This window comes from Etheostoma spectabile, unplaced genomic scaffold, assembly GCF_008692095.1.
Source record: "Etheostoma spectabile isolate EspeVRDwgs_2016 unplaced genomic scaffold, UIUC_Espe_1.0 scaffold00019379, whole genome shotgun sequence".
Classification (NCBI taxonomy): Eukaryota; Metazoa; Chordata; class Actinopteri; order Perciformes; family Percidae; genus Etheostoma; species Etheostoma spectabile.
Genome location: NW_022604864.1, coordinates 15,456 through 33,505, shown reverse-complemented (window position 1 = coordinate 33,505; position 18,050 = coordinate 15,456). Strand labels below are relative to the sequence as shown.

Genomic DNA, 18,050 nt, shown 5'->3' with positions numbered 1-18,050 from the left:
GGGGACGGGGGGGACACACGCCCCGCAGATCAAAATGTGGTAACGCTTCACGAATTTGCGTGTCATCCTTTCGCAGGGGCCATGCTAATCTTCTCTGTATCGTTCCAATTTTGTCATATGTGCTGCCTGAGCAAGCACATTGAATCCCAGTGCTGCCCACACTTTACACCCCTGGATGTCAGACTGACACTTTCACAGCGGTGCTGGCTGGAGGGCCACATTTCTTAGAAGTAAGTGATCTCAAATCTCACAACAGCAAAGGGCGAGGTCTCTCCCCCCCAAGACATAAAGGATGCTGTGCTTAAACTGCCAGCTAATTCTGTGTCCATGTTTAATTTTCAAAACAGGACAATCCCAAAAAAGCCCGACAGTGGCCAGGGGGTGGGGTGCCCCATTTGCCCTTCAGGTCAGAGGCCGGACTTGGCCCCAGCTGCCGTCGGTCTCTGATAGCCAGTAGGGGTGCCACAGCAGAAGAAGACAAACATTTCTCTCGTTTGAAGTGGCTCATTTAACTGGAATAGTTATATTAGCAGTCTGTCAGTAAGCATAGCTAAGGCTTCCAATTGGAGGGAAACTTAAATTATTTTGCCATTTCTTCTAAGGCCCTTTGTTGCTCACAGACTTGAGCACGCGCCCATGCGCACAGGGCCAACCCACCCCACAGGATCCCCCCACCAGACTCAGCATACATAATACTACTTCCCTCTATCAAAATTTGCAATTTTCACTTGGTGACCTCGTTCCTGAAACCTTTATCCGACAATGCGCGCGCACAAAAATGGCTCGCTAGCACCCCATACAAACGTGACAAAAAATTGAGCCCCTGCAGTACGTTACCGTGGTACGTTTAACGCAGACCGACAAAATGTGGTACCCACGAGTAGCACGCCAAGACTTACAAAGAAGCTCATTGGAGCCATGCCCTTCAAAAGAGGGTGTCCGCCGATTTGAATTGAGAGTTCAAAATTTGTGCGATTTTGGCCGCTTCTACATGTCGTACTTTAGGAAACTCCTAGGGATGTCTTCCGTGCGACTTCTTTCAATTTGGTCCGTGCCATCTTAAGACCTTATAGATGAAAAGTTATTTAAAGAGCTGTAATGGCGCAAAAGTCAATTGCGCAAGTTGTAGAGCGCCGACATCCGGTAGGGGGCCACTGAAAAAGGAAGTGGGTGTAACTTGAGTGTACACTGAGCAATTGGCTCGAAACTTTTCAGCAATTTCCAACCCTGACATCTACAGGCCGAGATTGATTGAAAGCCCCAGCGCCGCCTCGTGGCAACAGGGTGAAGGCCTACAAGTCTTGGCGCTACCCTTAAACAATCTTCTCTTAGAGATTTCATCCGATAGACCTCAAATTCGTTTCACGATGCAAGGTTATGAAAAGCTCGAGTTTTCGTTCAACGGTTCGGGCGTGGCGCAATTTTGAGCATTTCTCGGTGAACAAAGAAGCTGTTGTAACTTGAGTGTACGATGTCCAATTTGGCCGGAATTTCTCAGCATTGACGAGAGTCCAGGCTTGAGGACGCCTATGAGCAAAAATGTACCTTTGGCTATAGCGGCCCCCGGTGGCAGCAGGAAGTCAGCCTTATCAGACAAACATCGTCCCATTTGCGTGAAACTTATGACGTGTGGTCTACGTGTGATACTGGGCCGCCCGCTATACTCTAACCATGCACCTTTATGACTTTCACTGTTTAAGATGGACTATTGCGTGAGGTATCATTGAACTCGGCAGAGGGTTCCTTTTCCTTTGTGTCACGGTCATTGCAAGCAGAAGCGCCCGCCAGTAACGCGCGGTTGCACGGAGGAGCGAGGACCCGTCCTACTTCACCCTGGAGCTCTGTAGATGGCCCAGACTTCCCCGCGCAGAGAGTTCCCGCCCGTCAGTGCAGGTCAGTCTTCAGCGCAGGGTTCCTGTCTTCCACAGCTCGGGGGGGGGGGGGGGAACGGGGGGGGACACACCCCGCAGATCAAAATGGGTAACGCTTCACGAATTTGCGTGTCATCCTTTCGCAGGGGCCATGCTAATCTTCTCTGTATCGTTCCAATTTTGTCATATGTGCTGCCTGAGCAAGCACATTGAATCCCAGGTGCTGCCCACACTTTACACCCCTGGATGTCAGACTGACACTTTCACAGCGGTGCTGGCTGGAGGGCCACATTCTTTAGAAGTAAGTGATCTCAAATCTCACAACAGCAAAGGGCGAGGTCTCTCCCCCCCAAGACATAATGGATGCTGTGCTTAAACTGCCAGCTAATTCTGTGTCCATTTAATTTTCAAAACAGGACAATCCCAAAAAAGGCCCCGACAGTGGCCAGGGGGTGGTGCCCCATTTGCCCTTCAGGTCAGAGGCCGGACTTGGCCCCAGCTGCCGTCGGTCTCTGATAGCCAGTAGGGGGTGCCACAGCAGAAGAAGACAAACATTTCTCTCGTTTGAAGTGGCTCATTTAACTGGAATAGTTATATTAGCAGTCTGTCAGTAAGCATAGCTAAGGCTTCCAATTGGAGGGAAACTTAAATTATTTTGCCATTTCTTCTAAGGCCCTTTGTTGCTCACAGACTTGAGCACGCGCCCATGCGCACAGGGCCAACCACACCCCACAGGATCCCCCCACCAGACTCAGCATACACATAATACTACTTCCCTCTATCAAAATTTGCAATTTTCACTTGGTGACCTCGTTCCTGAAACCTTTATCCGACAATGCGCGCGCACAAAAATGGCTCGCTAGCACCCCATACAAAACGTGACAAAAAATTGAGCCCCTGCAGTACGTTTACCGTGGTACGTTTAACGCAGACCGACAAAATGTGGTACCCACGAGTAGCACGCCAAGACTTACAAAGAAGCTCATTGGAGCCATGCCCTTGACAAAAGAGGGTGTCCGCCGATTTGAATTGAGAGTTCAAAATTTGTGCGATTTTGGCCGCTTCTACATGTCGTACTTTAGGAAACTCCTAGGGATGTCTTCCGTGCGACTTCTTTCAATTTGGTCCGTGCCATCTTAAGACCTTATAGATGAAAAGTTATTTAAAGAGCTGTAATGGCGCAAAAGTCAATTGCGCAAGTTGTAGAGCGCCGACATCCGGTAGGGGGCCACTGAAAAAAGGAAGTGGGTGTAACTTGAGTGTACACTGAGCAATTGGCTCGAAACTTTTCAGCAATTTCCAACCCTGACATCTACAGGCCGAGATTGATTGAAAGCCCCAGCGCCGCCTCGTGGCAACAGGGTGAAGGCCTACAAGTCTTGGCGCTACCCTTAAACAATCTTCTCTTAGAGATTTCATCCGATAGACCTCAAATTCGTTTCACGATGCAAGGTTATGAAAAGCTCGAGTTTTCGTTCAACGGTTCGGGCGTGGCGCAATTTTGAGCATTTCTCGGTGAACAAAGAAGCTGTTGTAACTTGAGTGTACGATGTCCAATTTGGCCGGAATTTCTCAGCATTGACGAGAGTCCAGGCTTGAGGACGCCTATGAGCAAAAATGTACCTTTGGCTATAGCGGCCCCCGGTGGCAGCAGGAAGTCAGCCTTATCAGACAAACATCGTCCCATTTGCGTGAAACTTATGACGTGTGGTCTACGTGTGATACTGGGCCGCCCGCTATACTCTAACCATGCACCTTTATGACTTTCACTGTTTAAGATGGACTATTGCGTGAGGTATCATTGAACTCGGCAGAGGGTTCCTTTTCCTTTGGTCACGGTCATTGCAAGCAGAAGCGCCCGCCAGTAAACGCGCGGTGTGCACGGAGGAGCGAGGACCCGTCCTACTTCACCCTGGAGCTCTGTAGAATGGCCCAGACTTCCCAGCGCAGAGAGTTCCCGCCCGGCAGTGCAGGTCAGTCTTCAGCGCAGGGTTTCCTGTCTTTACCAGCTCGGGGGGGGGGGGGGGACGGGGGGGGACACACGCCCGCAGATCAAAATGTGGTAACGCTTCACGAATTTGCGTGTCATCCTTTCGCAGGGGCCATGCTAATCTTCTCTGTATCGTTCCAATTTTGTCATATGTGCTGCCTGAGCAAGCACATTGAATCCCAGGTGCTGCCCACACTTTACACCCCTGGATGTCAGACTGACACTTTCACAGCGGTGCTGGCTGGAGGGCCACATTCTTTAGAAGTAAGTGATCTCAAATCTCACAACAGCAAAGGGCGAGGTCTCTCCCCCCCAAGACATAAATGGATGCTGTGCTTAAACTGCCAGCTAATTCTGTGTCCATGTTTAATTTTCAAAACAGGACAATCCCAAAAAAGGCCCCGACAGTGGCCAGGGGGTGGGGTGCCCCATTTGCCCTTCAGGTCAGAGGCCGGACTTGGGCCCCAGCTGCCGTCGGTCTCTGATAGCCAGTAGGGGGTGCCACAGCAGAAGAAGACAAACATTTCTCTCGTTTGAAGTGGCTCATTTAACTGGAATAGTTATATTAGCAGTCTGTCAGTAAGCATAGCTAAGGCTTCCAAATTGGAGGGAAACTTAAATTATTTTGCCATTTCTTCTAAGGCCCTTTGTTGCTCACAGACTTGAGCACGCGCCCATGCGCACAGGGCCAACCACACCCCACAGGATCCCCCCACCAGACTCAGCATACACATAATACTACTTCCCTCTATCAAAATTTGCAATTTTCACTTGGTGACCTCGTTCCTGAAACCTTTATCCGACAATGCGCGCGCACAAAAATGGCTCGCTAGCACCCCATACAAAACGTGACAAAAAATTGAGCCCCTGCAGTACGTTTACCGTGGTACGTTTAACGCAGACCGACAAAATGTGGTACCCACGAGTAGCACGCCAAGACTTACAAAGAAGCTCATTGGAGCCATGCCCTTGACAAAAGAGGGTGTCCGCCGATTTGAATTGAGAGTTCAAAATTTGTGCGATTTTGGCCGCTTCTACATGTCGTACTTTAGGAAACTCCTAGGGATGTCTTCCGTGCGACTTCTTTCAATTTGGTCCGTGCCATCTTAAGACCTTATAGATGAAAAGTTATTTAAAGAGCTGTAATGGCGCAAAAGTCAATTGCGCAAGTTGTAGAGCGCCGACATCCGGTAGGGGGCCACTGAAAAAAGGAAGTGGGTGTAACTTGAGTGTACACTGAGCAATTGGCTCGAAACTTTTCAGCAATTTCCAACCCTGACATCTACAGGCCGAGATTGATTGAAAGCCCCAGCGCCGCCTCGTGGCAACAGGGTGAAGGCCTACAAGTCTTGGCGCTACCCTTAAACAATCTTCTCTTAGAGATTTCATCCGATAGACCTCAAATTCGTTTCACGATGCAAGGTTATGAAAAGCTCGAGTTTTCGTTCAACGGTTCGGGCGTGGCGCAATTTTGAGCATTTCTCGGTGAACAAAGAAGCTGTTGTAACTTGAGTGTACGATGTCCAATTTGGCCGGAATTTCTCAGCATTGACGAGAGTCCAGGCTTGAGGACGCCTATGAGCAAAAATGTACCTTTGGCTATAGCGGCCCCCGGTGGCAGCAGGAAGTCAGCCTTATCAGACAAACATCGTCCCATTTGCGTGAAACTTATGACGTGTGGTCTACGTGTGATACTGGGCCGCCCGCTATACTCTAACCATGCACCTTTATGACTTTCACTGTTTAAGATGGACTATTGCGTGAGGTATCATTGAACTCGGCAGAGGGTTCCTTTTCCTTTGGTCACGGTCATTGCAAGCAGAAGCGCCCGCCAGTAAACGCGCGGTGTGCACGGAGGAGCGAGGACCCGTCCTACTTCACCCTGGAGCTCTGTAGAATGGCCCAGACTTCCCAGCGCAGAGAGTTCCCGCCCGGCAGTGCAGGTCAGTCTTCAGCGCAGGGTTTCCTGTCTTTACCAGCTCGGGGGGGGGGGGGGGACGGGGGGGGACACACGCCCGCAGATCAAAATGTGGTAACGCTTCACGAATTTGCGTGTCATCCTTTCGCAGGGGCCATGCTAATCTTCTCTGTATCGTTCCAATTTTGTCATATGTGCTGCCTGAGCAAGCACATTGAATCCCAGGTGCTGCCCACACTTTACACCCCTGGATGTCAGACTGACACTTTCACAGCGGTGCTGGCTGGAGGGCCACATTCTTTAGAAGTAAGTGATCTCAAATCTCACAACAGCAAAGGGCGAGGTCTCTCCCCCCCAAGACATAAATGGATGCTGTGCTTAAACTGCCAGCTAATTCTGTGTCCATGTTTAATTTTCAAAACAGGACAATCCCAAAAAAGGCCCCGACAGTGGCCAGGGGTGGGGTGCCCCATTTGCCCTTCAGGTCAGAGGCCGGACTTGGGCCCCAGCTGCCGTCGGTCTCTGATAGCCAGTAGGGGGTGCCACAGCAGAAGAAGACAAACATTTCTCTCGTTTGAAGTGGCTCATTTAACTGGAATAGTTATATTAGCAGTCTGTCAGTAAGCATAGCTAAGGCTTCCAAATTGGAGGGAAACTTAAATTATTTTGCCATTTCTTCTAAGGCCCTTTGTTGCTCACAGACTTGAGCACGCGCCCATGCGCACAGGGCCAACCACACCCCACAGGATCCCCCCACCAGACTCAGCATACACATAATACTACTTCCCTCTATCAAAATTTGCAATTTTCACTTGGTGACCTCGTTCCTGAAACCTTTATCCGACAATGCGCGCGCACAAAAATGGCTCGCTAGCACCCCATACAAAACGTGACAAAAAATTGAGCCCCTGCAGTACGTTTACCGTGGTACGTTTAACGCAGACCGACAAAATGTGGTACCCACGAGTAGCACGCCAAGACTTACAAAGAAGCTCATTGGAGCCATGCCCTTGACAAAAGAGGGTGTCCGCCGATTTGAATTGAGAGTTCAAAATTTGTGCGATTTTGGCCGCTTCTACATGTCGTACTTTAGGAAACTCCTAGGGATGTCTTCCGTGCGACTTCTTTCAATTTGGTCCGTGCCATCTTAAGACCTTATAGATGAAAAGTTATTTAAAGAGCTGTAATGGCGCAAAAGTCAATTGCGCAAGTTGTAGAGCGCCGACATCCGGTAGGGGGCCACTGAAAAAAGGAAGTGGGTGTAACTTGAGTGTACACTGAGCAATTGGCTCGAAACTTTTCAGCAATTTCCAACCCTGACATCTACAGGCCGAGATTGATTGAAAGCCCCAGCGCCGCCTCGTGGCAACAGGGTGAAGGCCTACAAGTCTTGGCGCTACCCTTAAACAATCTTCTCTTAGAGATTTCATCCGATAGACCTCAAATTCGTTTCACGATGCAAGGTTATGAAAAGCTCGAGTTTTCGTTCAACGGTTCGGGCGTGGCGCAATTTTGAGCATTTCTCGGTGAACAAAGAAGCTGTTGTAACTTGAGTGTACGATGTCCAATTTGGCCGGAATTTCTCAGCATTGACGAGAGTCCAGGCTTGAGGACGCCTATGAGCAAAAATGTACCTTTGGCTATAGCGGCCCCCGGTGGCAGCAGGAAGTCAGCCTTATCAGACAAACATCGTCCCATTTGCGTGAAACTTATGACGTGTGGTCTACGTGTGATACTGGGCCGCCCGCTATACTCTAACCATGCACCTTTATGACTTTCACTGTTTAAGATGGACTATTGCGTGAGGTATCATTGAACTCGGCAGAGGGTTCCTTTTCCTTTGGTCACGGTCATTGCAAGCAGAAGCGCCCGCCAGTAAACGCGCGGTGTGCACGGAGGAGCGAGGACCCGTCCTACTTCACCCTGGAGCTCTGTAGAATGGCCCAGACTTCCCAGCGCAGAGAGTTCCCGCCCGGCAGTGCAGGTCAGTCTTCAGCGCAGGGTTTCCTGTCTTTACCAGCTCGGGGGGGGGGGGGGGGGGGGGGGGGGGACACACGCCCGCAGATCAAAATGTGGTAACGCTTCACGAATTTGCGTGTCATCCTTTCGCAGGGGCCATGCTAATCTTCTCTGTATCGTTCCAATTTTGTCATATGTGCTGCCTGAGCAAGCACATTGAATCCCAGGTGCTGCCCACACTTTACACCCCTGGATGTCAGACTGACACTTTCACAGCGGTGCTGGCTGGAGGGCCACATTCTTTAGAAGTAAGTGATCTCAAATCTCACAACAGCAAAGGGCGAGGTCTCTCCCCCCCAAGACATAAATGGATGCTGTGCTTAAACTGCCAGCTAATTCTGTGTCCATGTTTAATTTTCAAAACAGGACAATCCCAAAAAAGGCCCCGACAGTGGCCAGGGGGTGGGGTGCCCCATTTGCCCTTCAGGTCAGAGGCCGGACTTGGGCCCCAGCTGCCGTCGGTCTCTGATAGCCAGTAGGGGGTGCCACAGCAGAAGAAGACAAACATTTCTCTCGTTTGAAGTGGCTCATTTAACTGGAATAGTTATATTAGCAGTCTGTCAGTAAGCATAGCTAAGGCTTCCAAATTGGAGGGAAACTTAAATTATTTTGCCATTTCTTCTAAGGCCCTTTGTTGCTCACAGACTTGAGCACGCGCCCATGCGCACAGGGCCAACCACACCCCACAGGATCCCCCCACCAGACTCAGCATACACATAATACTACTTCCCTCTATCAAAATTTGCAATTTTCACTTGGTGACCTCGTTCCTGAAACCTTTATCCGACAATGCGCGCGCACAAAAATGGCTCGCTAGCACCCCATACAAAACGTGACAAAAAATTGAGCCCCTGCAGTACGTTTACCGTGGTACGTTTAACGCAGACCGACAAAATGTGGTACCCACGAGTAGCACGCCAAGACTTACAAAGAAGCTCATTGGAGCCATGCCCTTGACAAAAGAGGGTGTCCGCCGATTTGAATTGAGAGTTCAAAATTTGTGCGATTTTGGCCGCTTCTACATGTCGTACTTTAGGAAACTCCTAGGGATGTCTTCCGTGCGACTTCTTTCAATTTGGTCCGTGCCATCTTAAGACCTTATAGATGAAAAGTTATTTAAAGAGCTGTAATGGCGCAAAAGTCAATTGCGCAAGTTGTAGAGCGCCGACATCCGGTAGGGGGCCACTGAAAAAAGGAAGTGGGTGTAACTTGAGTGTACACTGAGCAATTGGCTCGAAACTTTTCAGCAATTTCCAACCCTGACATCTACAGGCCGAGATTGATTGAAAGCCCCAGCGCCGCCTCGTGGCAACAGGGTGAAGGCCTACAAGTCTTGGCGCTACCCTTAAACAATCTTCTCTTAGAGATTTCATCCGATAGACCTCAAATTCGTTTCACGATGCAAGGTTATGAAAAGCTCGAGTTTTCGTTCAACGGTTCGGGCGTGGCGCAATTTTGAGCATTTCTCGGTGAACAAAGAAGCTGTTGTAACTTGAGTGTACGATGTCCAATTTGGCCGGAATTTCTCAGCATTGACGAGAGTCCAGGCTTGAGGACGCCTATGAGCAAAAATGTACCTTTGGCTATAGCGGCCCCCGGTGGCAGCAGGAAGTCAGCCTTATCAGACAAACATCGTCCCATTTGCGTGAAACTTATGACGTGTGGTCTACGTGTGATACTGGGCCGCCCGCTATACTCTAACCATGCACCTTTATGACTTTCACTGTTTAAGATGGACTATTGCGTGAGGTATCATTGAACTCGGCAGAGGGTTCCTTTTCCTTTGGTCACGGTCATTGCAAGCAGAAGCGCCCGCCAGTAAACGCGCGGTGTGCACGGAGGAGCGAGGACCCGTCCTACTTCACCCTGGAGCTCTGTAGAATGGCCCAGACTTCCCAGCGCAGAGAGTTCCCGCCCGGCAGTGCAGGTCAGTCTTCAGCGCAGGGTTTCCTGTCTTTACCAGCTCGGGGGGGGGGGGGGGGGGGACGGGGGGGGACACACGCCCGCAGATCAAAATGTGGTAACGCTTCACGAATTTGCGTGTCATCCTTTCGCAGGGGCCATGCTAATCTTCTCTGTATCGTTCCAATTTTGTCATATGTGCTGCCTGAGCAAGCACATTGAATCCCAGGTGCTGCCCACACTTTACACCCCTGGATGTCAGACTGACACTTTCACAGCGGTGCTGGCTGGAGGGCCACATTCTTTAGAAGTAAGTGATCTCAAATCTCACAACAGCAAAGGGCGAGGTCTCTCCCCCCCAAGACATAAATGGATGCTGTGCTTAAACTGCCAGCTAATTCTGTGTCCATGTTTAATTTTCAAAACAGGACAATCCCAAAAAAGGCCCCGACAGTGGCCAGGGGGTGGGGTGCCCCATTTGCCCTTCAGGTCAGAGGCCGGACTTGGGCCCCAGCTGCCGTCGGTCTCTGATAGCCAGTAGGGGGTGCCACAGCAGAAGAAGACAAACATTTCTCTCGTTTGAAGTGGCTCATTTAACTGGAATAGTTATATTAGCAGTCTGTCAGTAAGCATAGCTAAGGCTTCCAAATTGGAGGGAAACTTAAATTATTTTGCCATTTCTTCTAAGGCCCTTTGTTGCTCACAGACTTGAGCACGCGCCCATGCGCACAGGGCCAACCACACCCCACAGGATCCCCCCACCAGACTCAGCATACACATAATACTACTTCCCTCTATCAAAATTTGCAATTTTCACTTGGTGACCTCGTTCCTGAAACCTTTATCCGACAATGCGCGCGCACAAAAATGGCTCGCTAGCACCCCATACAAAACGTGACAAAAAATTGAGCCCCTGCAGTACGTTTACCGTGGTACGTTTAACGCAGACCGACAAAATGTGGTACCCACGAGTAGCACGCCAAGACTTACAAAGAAGCTCATTGGAGCCATGCCCTTGACAAAAGAGGGTGTCCGCCGATTTGAATTGAGAGTTCAAAATTTGTGCGATTTTGGCCGCTTCTACATGTCGTACTTTAGGAAACTCCTAGGGATGTCTTCCGTGCGACTTCTTTCAATTTGGTCCGTGCCATCTTAAGACCTTATAGATGAAAAGTTATTTAAAGAGCTGTAATGGCGCAAAAGTCAATTGCGCAAGTTGTAGAGCGCCGACATCCGGTAGGGGGCCACTGAAAAAAGGAAGTGGGTGTAACTTGAGTGTACACTGAGCAATTGGCTCGAAACTTTTCAGCAATTTCCAACCCTGACATCTACAGGCCGAGATTGATTGAAAGCCCCAGCGCCGCCTCGTGGCAACAGGGTGAAGGCCTACAAGTCTTGGCGCTACCCTTAAACAATCTTCTCTTAGAGATTTCATCCGATAGACCTCAAATTCGTTTCACGATGCAAGGTTATGAAAAGCTCGAGTTTTCGTTCAACGGTTCGGGCGTGGCGCAATTTTGAGCATTTCTCGGTGAACAAAGAAGCTGTTGTAACTTGAGTGTACGATGTCCAATTTGGCCGGAATTTCTCAGCATTGACGAGAGTCCAGGCTTGAGGACGCCTATGAGCAAAAATGTACCTTTGGCTATAGCGGCCCCCGGTGGCAGCAGGAAGTCAGCCTTATCAGACAAACATCGTCCCATTTGCGTGAAACTTATGACGTGTGGTCTACGTGTGATACTGGGCCGCCCGCTATACTCTAACCATGCACCTTTATGACTTTCACTGTTTAAGATGGACTATTGCGTGAGGTATCATTGAACTCGGCAGAGGGTTCCTTTTCCTTTGGTCACGGTCATTGCAAGCAGAAGCGCCCGCCAGTAAACGCGCGGTGTGCACGGAGGAGCGAGGACCCGTCCTACTTCACCCTGGAGCTCTGTAGAATGGCCCAGACTTCCCAGCGCAGAGAGTTCCCGCCCGGCAGTGCAGGTCAGTCTTCAGCGCAGGGTTTCCTGTCTTTACCAGCTCGGGGGGGGGGGGGGGGGACGGGGGGGGACACACGCCCGCAGATCAAAATGTGGTAACGCTTCACGAATTTGCGTGTCATCCTTTCGCAGGGGCCATGCTAATCTTCTCTGTATCGTTCCAATTTTGTCATATGTGCTGCCTGAGCAAGCACATTGAATCCCAGGTGCTGCCCACACTTTACACCCCTGGATGTCAGACTGACACTTTCACAGCGGTGCTGGCTGGAGGGCCACATTCTTTAGAAGTAAGTGATCTCAAATCTCACAACAGCAAAGGGCGAGGTCTCTCCCCCCCAAGACATAAATGGATGCTGTGCTTAAACTGCCAGCTAATTCTGTGTCCATGTTTAATTTTCAAAACAGGACAATCCCAAAAAAGGCCCCGACAGTGGCCAGGGGGTGGGGTGCCCCATTTGCCCTTCAGGTCAGAGGCCGGACTTGGGCCCCAGCTGCCGTCGGTCTCTGATAGCCAGTAGGGGGTGCCACAGCAGAAGAAGACAAACATTTCTCTCGTTTGAAGTGGCTCATTTAACTGGAATAGTTATATTAGCAGTCTGTCAGTAAGCATAGCTAAGGCTTCCAAATTGGAGGGAAACTTAAATTATTTTGCCATTTCTTCTAAGGCCCTTTGTTGCTCACAGACTTGAGCACGCGCCCATGCGCACAGGGCCAACCACACCCCACAGGATCCCCCCACCAGACTCAGCATACACATAATACTACTTCCCTCTATCAAAATTTGCAATTTTCACTTGGTGACCTCGTTCCTGAAACCTTTATCCGACAATGCGCGCGCACAAAAATGGCTCGCTAGCACCCCATACAAAACGTGACAAAAAATTGAGCCCCTGCAGTACGTTTACCGTGGTACGTTTAACGCAGACCGACAAAATGTGGTACCCACGAGTAGCACGCCAAGACTTACAAAGAAGCTCATTGGAGCCATGCCCTTGACAAAAGAGGGTGTCCGCCGATTTGAATTGAGAGTTCAAAATTTGTGCGATTTTGGCCGCTTCTACATGTCGTACTTTAGGAAACTCCTAGGGATGTCTTCCGTGCGACTTCTTTCAATTTGGTCCGTGCCATCTTAAGACCTTATAGATGAAAAGTTATTTAAAGAGCTGTAATGGCGCAAAAGTCAATTGCGCAAGTTGTAGAGCGCCGACATCCGGTAGGGGGCCACTGAAAAAAGGAAGTGGGTGTAACTTGAGTGTACACTGAGCAATTGGCTCGAAACTTTTCAGCAATTTCCAACCCTGACATCTACAGGCCGAGATTGATTGAAAGCCCCAGCGCCGCCTCGTGGCAACAGGGTGAAGGCCTACAAGTCTTGGCGCTACCCTTAAACAATCTTCTCTTAGAGATTTCATCCGATAGACCTCAAATTCGTTTCACGATGCAAGGTTATGAAAAGCTCGAGTTTTCGTTCAACGGTTCGGGCGTGGCGCAATTTTGAGCATTTCTCGGTGAACAAAGAAGCTGTTGTAACTTGAGTGTACGATGTCCAATTTGGCCGGAATTTCTCAGCATTGACGAGAGTCCAGGCTTGAGGACGCCTATGAGCAAAAATGTACCTTTGGCTATAGCGGCCCCCGGTGGCAGCAGGAAGTCAGCCTTATCAGACAAACATCGTCCCATTTGCGTGAAACTTATGACGTGTGGTCTACGTGTGATACTGGGCCGCCCGCTATACTCTAACCATGCACCTTTATGACTTTCACTGTTTAAGATGGACTATTGCGTGAGGTATCATTGAACTCGGCAGAGGGTTCCTTTTCCTTTGGTCACGGTCATTGCAAGCAGAAGCGCCCGCCAGTAAACGCGCGGTGTGCACGGAGGAGCGAGGACCCGTCCTACTTCACCCTGGAGCTCTGTAGAATGGCCCAGACTTCCCAGCGCAGAGAGTTCCCGCCCGGCAGTGCAGGTCAGTCTTCAGCGCAGGGTTTCCTGTCTTTACCAGCTCGGGGGGGGGGGGGGGGGGGGACGGGGGGGGACACACGCCCGCAGATCAAAATGTGGTAACGCTTCACGAATTTGCGTGTCATCCTTTCGCAGGGGCCATGCTAATCTTCTCTGTATCGTTCCAATTTTGTCATATGTGCTGCCTGAGCAAGCACATTGAATCCCAGGTGCTGCCCACACTTTACACCCCTGGATGTCAGACTGACACTTTCACAGCGGTGCTGGCTGGAGGGCCACATTCTTTAGAAGTAAGTGATCTCAAATCTCACAACAGCAAAGGGCGAGGTCTCTCCCCCCCAAGACATAAATGGATGCTGTGCTTAAACTGCCAGCTAATTCTGTGTCCATGTTTAATTTTCAAAACAGGACAATCCCAAAAAAGGCCCCGACAGTGGCCAGGGGGTGGGGTGCCCCATTTGCCCTTCAGGTCAGAGGCCGGACTTGGGCCCCAGCTGCCGTCGGTCTCTGATAGCCAGTAGGGGGTGCCACAGCAGAAGAAGACAAACATTTCTCTCGTTTGAAGTGGCTCATTTAACTGGAATAGTTATATTAGCAGTCTGTCAGTAAGCATAGCTAAGGCTTCCAAATTGGAGGGAAACTTAAATTATTTTGCCATTTCTTCTAAGGCCCTTTGTTGCTCACAGACTTGAGCACGCGCCCATGCGCACAGGGCCAACCACACCCCACAGGATCCCCCCACCAGACTCAGCATACACATAATACTACTTCCCTCTATCAAAATTTGCAATTTTCACTTGGTGACCTCGTTCCTGAAACCTTTATCCGACAATGCGCGCGCACAAAAATGGCTCGCTAGCACCCCATACAAAACGTGACAAAAAATTGAGCCCCTGCAGTACGTTTACCGTGGTACGTTTAACGCAGACCGACAAAATGTGGTACCCACGAGTAGCACGCCAAGACTTACAAAGAAGCTCATTGGAGCCATGCCCTTGACAAAAGAGGGTGTCCGCCGATTTGAATTGAGAGTTCAAAATTTGTGCGATTTTGGCCGCTTCTACATGTCGTACTTTAGGAAACTCCTAGGGATGTCTTCCGTGCGACTTCTTTCAATTTGGTCCGTGCCATCTTAAGACCTTATAGATGAAAAGTTATTTAAAGAGCTGTAATGGCGCAAAAGTCAATTGCGCAAGTTGTAGAGCGCCGACATCCGGTAGGGGGCCACTGAAAAAAGGAAGTGGGTGTAACTTGAGTGTACACTGAGCAATTGGCTCGAAACTTTTCAGCAATTTCCAACCCTGACATCTACAGGCCGAGATTGATTGAAAGCCCCAGCGCCGCCTCGTGGCAACAGGGTGAAGGCCTACAAGTCTTGGCGCTACCCTTAAACAATCTTCTCTTAGAGATTTCATCCGATAGACCTCAAATTCGTTTCACGATGCAAGGTTATGAAAAGCTCGAGTTTTCGTTCAACGGTTCGGGCGTGGCGCAATTTTGAGCATTTCTCGGTGAACAAAGAAGCTGTTGTAACTTGAGTGTACGATGTCCAATTTGGCCGGAATTTCTCAGCATTGACGAGAGTCCAGGCTTGAGGACGCCTATGAGCAAAAATGTACCTTTGGCTATAGCGGCCCCCGGTGGCAGCAGGAAGTCAGCCTTATCAGACAAACATCGTCCCATTTGCGTGAAACTTATGACGTGTGGTCTACGTGTGATACTGGGCCGCCCGCTATACTCTAACCATGCACCTTTATGACTTTCACTGTTTAAGATGGACTATTGCGTGAGGTATCATTGAACTCGGCAGAGGGTTCCTTTTCCTTTGGTCACGGTCATTGCAAGCAGAAGCGCCCGCCAGTAAACGCGCGGTGTGCACGGAGGAGCGAGGACCCGTCCTACTTCACCCTGGAGCTCTGTAGAATGGCCCAGACTTCCCAGCGCAGAGAGTTCCCGCCCGGCAGTGCAGGTCAGTCTTCAGCGCAGGGTTTCCTGTCTTTACCAGCTCGGGGGGGGGGGGGGGGGGGGGGGGGGGACACACGCCCGCAGATCAAAATGTGGTAACGCTTCACGAATTTGCGTGTCATCCTTTCGCAGGGGCCATGCTAATCTTCTCTGTATCGTTCCAATTTTGTCATATGTGCTGCCTGAGCAAGCACATTGAATCCCAGGTGCTGCCCACACTTTACACCCCTGGATGTCAGACTGACACTTTCACAGCGGTGCTGGCTGGAGGGCCACATTCTTTAGAAGTAAGTGATCTCAAATCTCACAACAGCAAAGGGCGAGGTCTCTCCCCCCCAAGACATAAATGGATGCTGTGCTTAAACTGCCAGCTAATTCTGTGTCCATGTTTAATTTTCAAAACAGGACAATCCCAAAAAAGGCCCCGACAGTGGCCAGGGGGTGGGGTGCCCCATTTGCCCTTCAGGTCAGAGGCCGGACTTGGGCCCCAGCTGCCGTCGGTCTCTGATAGCCAGTAGGGGGTGCCACAGCAGAAGAAGACAAACATTTCTCTCGTTTGAAGTGGCTCATTTAACTGGAATAGTTATATTAGCAGTCTGTCAGTAAGCATAGCTAAGGCTTCCAAATTGGAGGGAAACTTAAATTATTTTGCCATTTCTTCTAAGGCCCTTTGTTGCTCACAGACTTGAGCACGCGCCCATGCGCACAGGGCCAACCACACCCCACAGGATCCCCCCACCAGACTCAGCATACACATAATACTACTTCCCTCTATCAAAATTTGCAATTTTCACTTGGTGACCTCGTTCCTGAAACCTTTATCCGACAATGCGCGCGCACAAAAATGGCTCGCTAGCACCCCATACAAAACGTGACAAAAAATTGAGCCCCTGCAGTACGTTTACCGTGGTACGTTTAACGCAGACCGACAAAATGTGGTACCCACGAGTAGCACGCCAAGACTTACAAAGAAGCTCATTGGAGCCATGCCCTTGACAAAAGAGGGTGTCCGCCGATTTGAATTGAGAGTTCAAAATTTGTGCGATTTTGGCCGCTTCTACATGTCGTACTTTAGGAAACTCCTAGGGATGTCTTCCGTGCGACTTCTTTCAATTTGGTCCGTGCCATCTTAAGACCTTATAGATGAAAAGTTATTTAAAGAGCTGTAATGGCGCAAAAGTCAATTGCGCAAGTTGTAGAGCGCCGACATCCGGTAGGGGGCCACTGAAAAAAGGAAGTGGGTGTAACTTGAGTGTACACTGAGCAATTGGCTCGAAACTTTTCAGCAATTTCCAACCCTGACATCTACAGGCCGAGATTGATTGAAAGCCCCAGCGCCGCCTCGTGGCAACAGGGTGAAGGCCTACAAGTCTTGGCGCTACCCTTAAACAATCTTCTCTTAGAGATTTCATCCGATAGACCTCAAATTCGTTTCACGATGCAAGGTTATGAAAAGCTCGAGTTTTCGTTCAACGGTTCGGGCGTGGCGCAATTTTGAGCATTTCTCGGTGAACAAAGAAGCTGTTGTAACTTGAGTGTACGATGTCCAATTTGGCCGGAATTTCTCAGCATTGACGAGAGTCCAGGCTTGAGGACGCCTATGAGCAAAAATGTACCTTTGGCTATAGCGGCCCCCGGTGGCAGCAGGAAGTCAGCCTTATCAGACAAACATCGTCCCATTTGCGTGAAACTTATGACGTGTGGTCTACGTGTGATACTGGGCCGCCCGCTATACTCTAACCATGCACCTTTATGACTTTCACTGTTTAAGATGGACTATTGCGTGAGGTATCATTGAACTCGGCAGAGGGTTCCTTTTCCTTTGGTCACGGTCATTGCAAGCAGAAGCGCCCGCCAGTAAACGCGCGGTGTGCACGGAGGAGCGAGGACCCGTCCTACTTCACCCTGGAGCTCTGTAGAATGGCCCAGACTTCCCAGCGCAGAGAGTTCCCGCCCGGCAGTGCAGGTCAGTCTTCAGCGCAGGGTTTCCTGTCTTTACCAGCTCGGGGGGGGGGGGGGGGGACGGGGGGGGACACACGCCCGCAGATCAAAATGTGGTAACGCTTCACGAATTTGCGTGTCATCCTTTCGCAGGGGCCATGCTAATCTTCTCTGTATCGTTCCAATTTTGTCATATGTGCTGCCTGAGCAAGCACATTGAATCCCAGGTGCTGCCCACACTTTACACCCCTGGATGTCAGACTGACACTTTCACAGCGGTGCTGGCTGGAGGGCCACATTCTTTAGAAGTAAGTGATCTCAAATCTCACAACAGCAAAGGGCGAGGTCTCTCCCCCCCAAGACATAAATGGATGCTGTGCTTAAACTGCCAGCTAATTCTGTGTCCATGTTTAATTTTCAAAACAGGACAATCCCAAAAAAGGCCCCGACAGTGGCCAGGGGGTGGGGTGCCCCATTTGCCCTTCAGGTCAGAGGCC

General features: G+C 50.1%; 10 non-coding genes across 10 annotated transcripts; all 10 read right to left on the bottom strand.

Moving 5' to 3' along the window:
- Positions 1–31: 31 nt before the first annotated feature.
- Positions 32–138, bottom strand: LOC116684642 (U6 spliceosomal RNA). The gene has a single exon (XR_004330809.1). It is a non-coding gene; the product is annotated as a U6 spliceosomal RNA (small nuclear RNA).
- Positions 139–1,972: 1,834 nt separating this feature from the next.
- LOC116684637 (U6 spliceosomal RNA) lies at positions 1,973–2,079 on the bottom strand. Its single transcript, XR_004330804.1, has one exon. It is a non-coding gene; the product is annotated as a U6 spliceosomal RNA (small nuclear RNA).
- Positions 2,080–3,925: 1,846 nt separating this feature from the next.
- Positions 3,926–4,032, bottom strand: LOC116684641 (U6 spliceosomal RNA). The gene has a single exon (XR_004330808.1). It is a non-coding gene; the product is annotated as a U6 spliceosomal RNA (small nuclear RNA).
- Positions 4,033–5,885: 1,853 nt separating this feature from the next.
- On the bottom strand, positions 5,886–5,992 carry LOC116684640 (U6 spliceosomal RNA). The gene has a single exon (XR_004330807.1). It is a non-coding gene; the product is annotated as a U6 spliceosomal RNA (small nuclear RNA).
- Positions 5,993–7,846: 1,854 nt separating this feature from the next.
- Positions 7,847–7,953, bottom strand: LOC116684639 (U6 spliceosomal RNA). The gene has a single exon (XR_004330806.1). It is a non-coding gene; the product is annotated as a U6 spliceosomal RNA (small nuclear RNA).
- A 1,857-nt stretch (positions 7,954–9,810) lies between these two features.
- On the bottom strand, positions 9,811–9,917 carry LOC116684638 (U6 spliceosomal RNA). Its single transcript, XR_004330805.1, has one exon. It is a non-coding gene; the product is annotated as a U6 spliceosomal RNA (small nuclear RNA).
- Positions 9,918–11,772: 1,855 nt separating this feature from the next.
- LOC116684648 (U6 spliceosomal RNA) lies at positions 11,773–11,879 on the bottom strand. Its single transcript, XR_004330814.1, has one exon. It is a non-coding gene; the product is annotated as a U6 spliceosomal RNA (small nuclear RNA).
- Positions 11,880–13,737: 1,858 nt separating this feature from the next.
- On the bottom strand, positions 13,738–13,844 carry LOC116684647 (U6 spliceosomal RNA). Its single transcript, XR_004330813.1, has one exon. It is a non-coding gene; the product is annotated as a U6 spliceosomal RNA (small nuclear RNA).
- A 1,855-nt stretch (positions 13,845–15,699) lies between these two features.
- On the bottom strand, positions 15,700–15,806 carry LOC116684646 (U6 spliceosomal RNA). Its single transcript, XR_004330812.1, has one exon. It is a non-coding gene; the product is annotated as a U6 spliceosomal RNA (small nuclear RNA).
- Positions 15,807–17,661: 1,855 nt separating this feature from the next.
- LOC116684645 (U6 spliceosomal RNA) lies at positions 17,662–17,768 on the bottom strand. Its single transcript, XR_004330811.1, has one exon. It is a non-coding gene; the product is annotated as a U6 spliceosomal RNA (small nuclear RNA).
- Between the last annotated feature and the right edge of the window lie 282 nt (positions 17,769–18,050).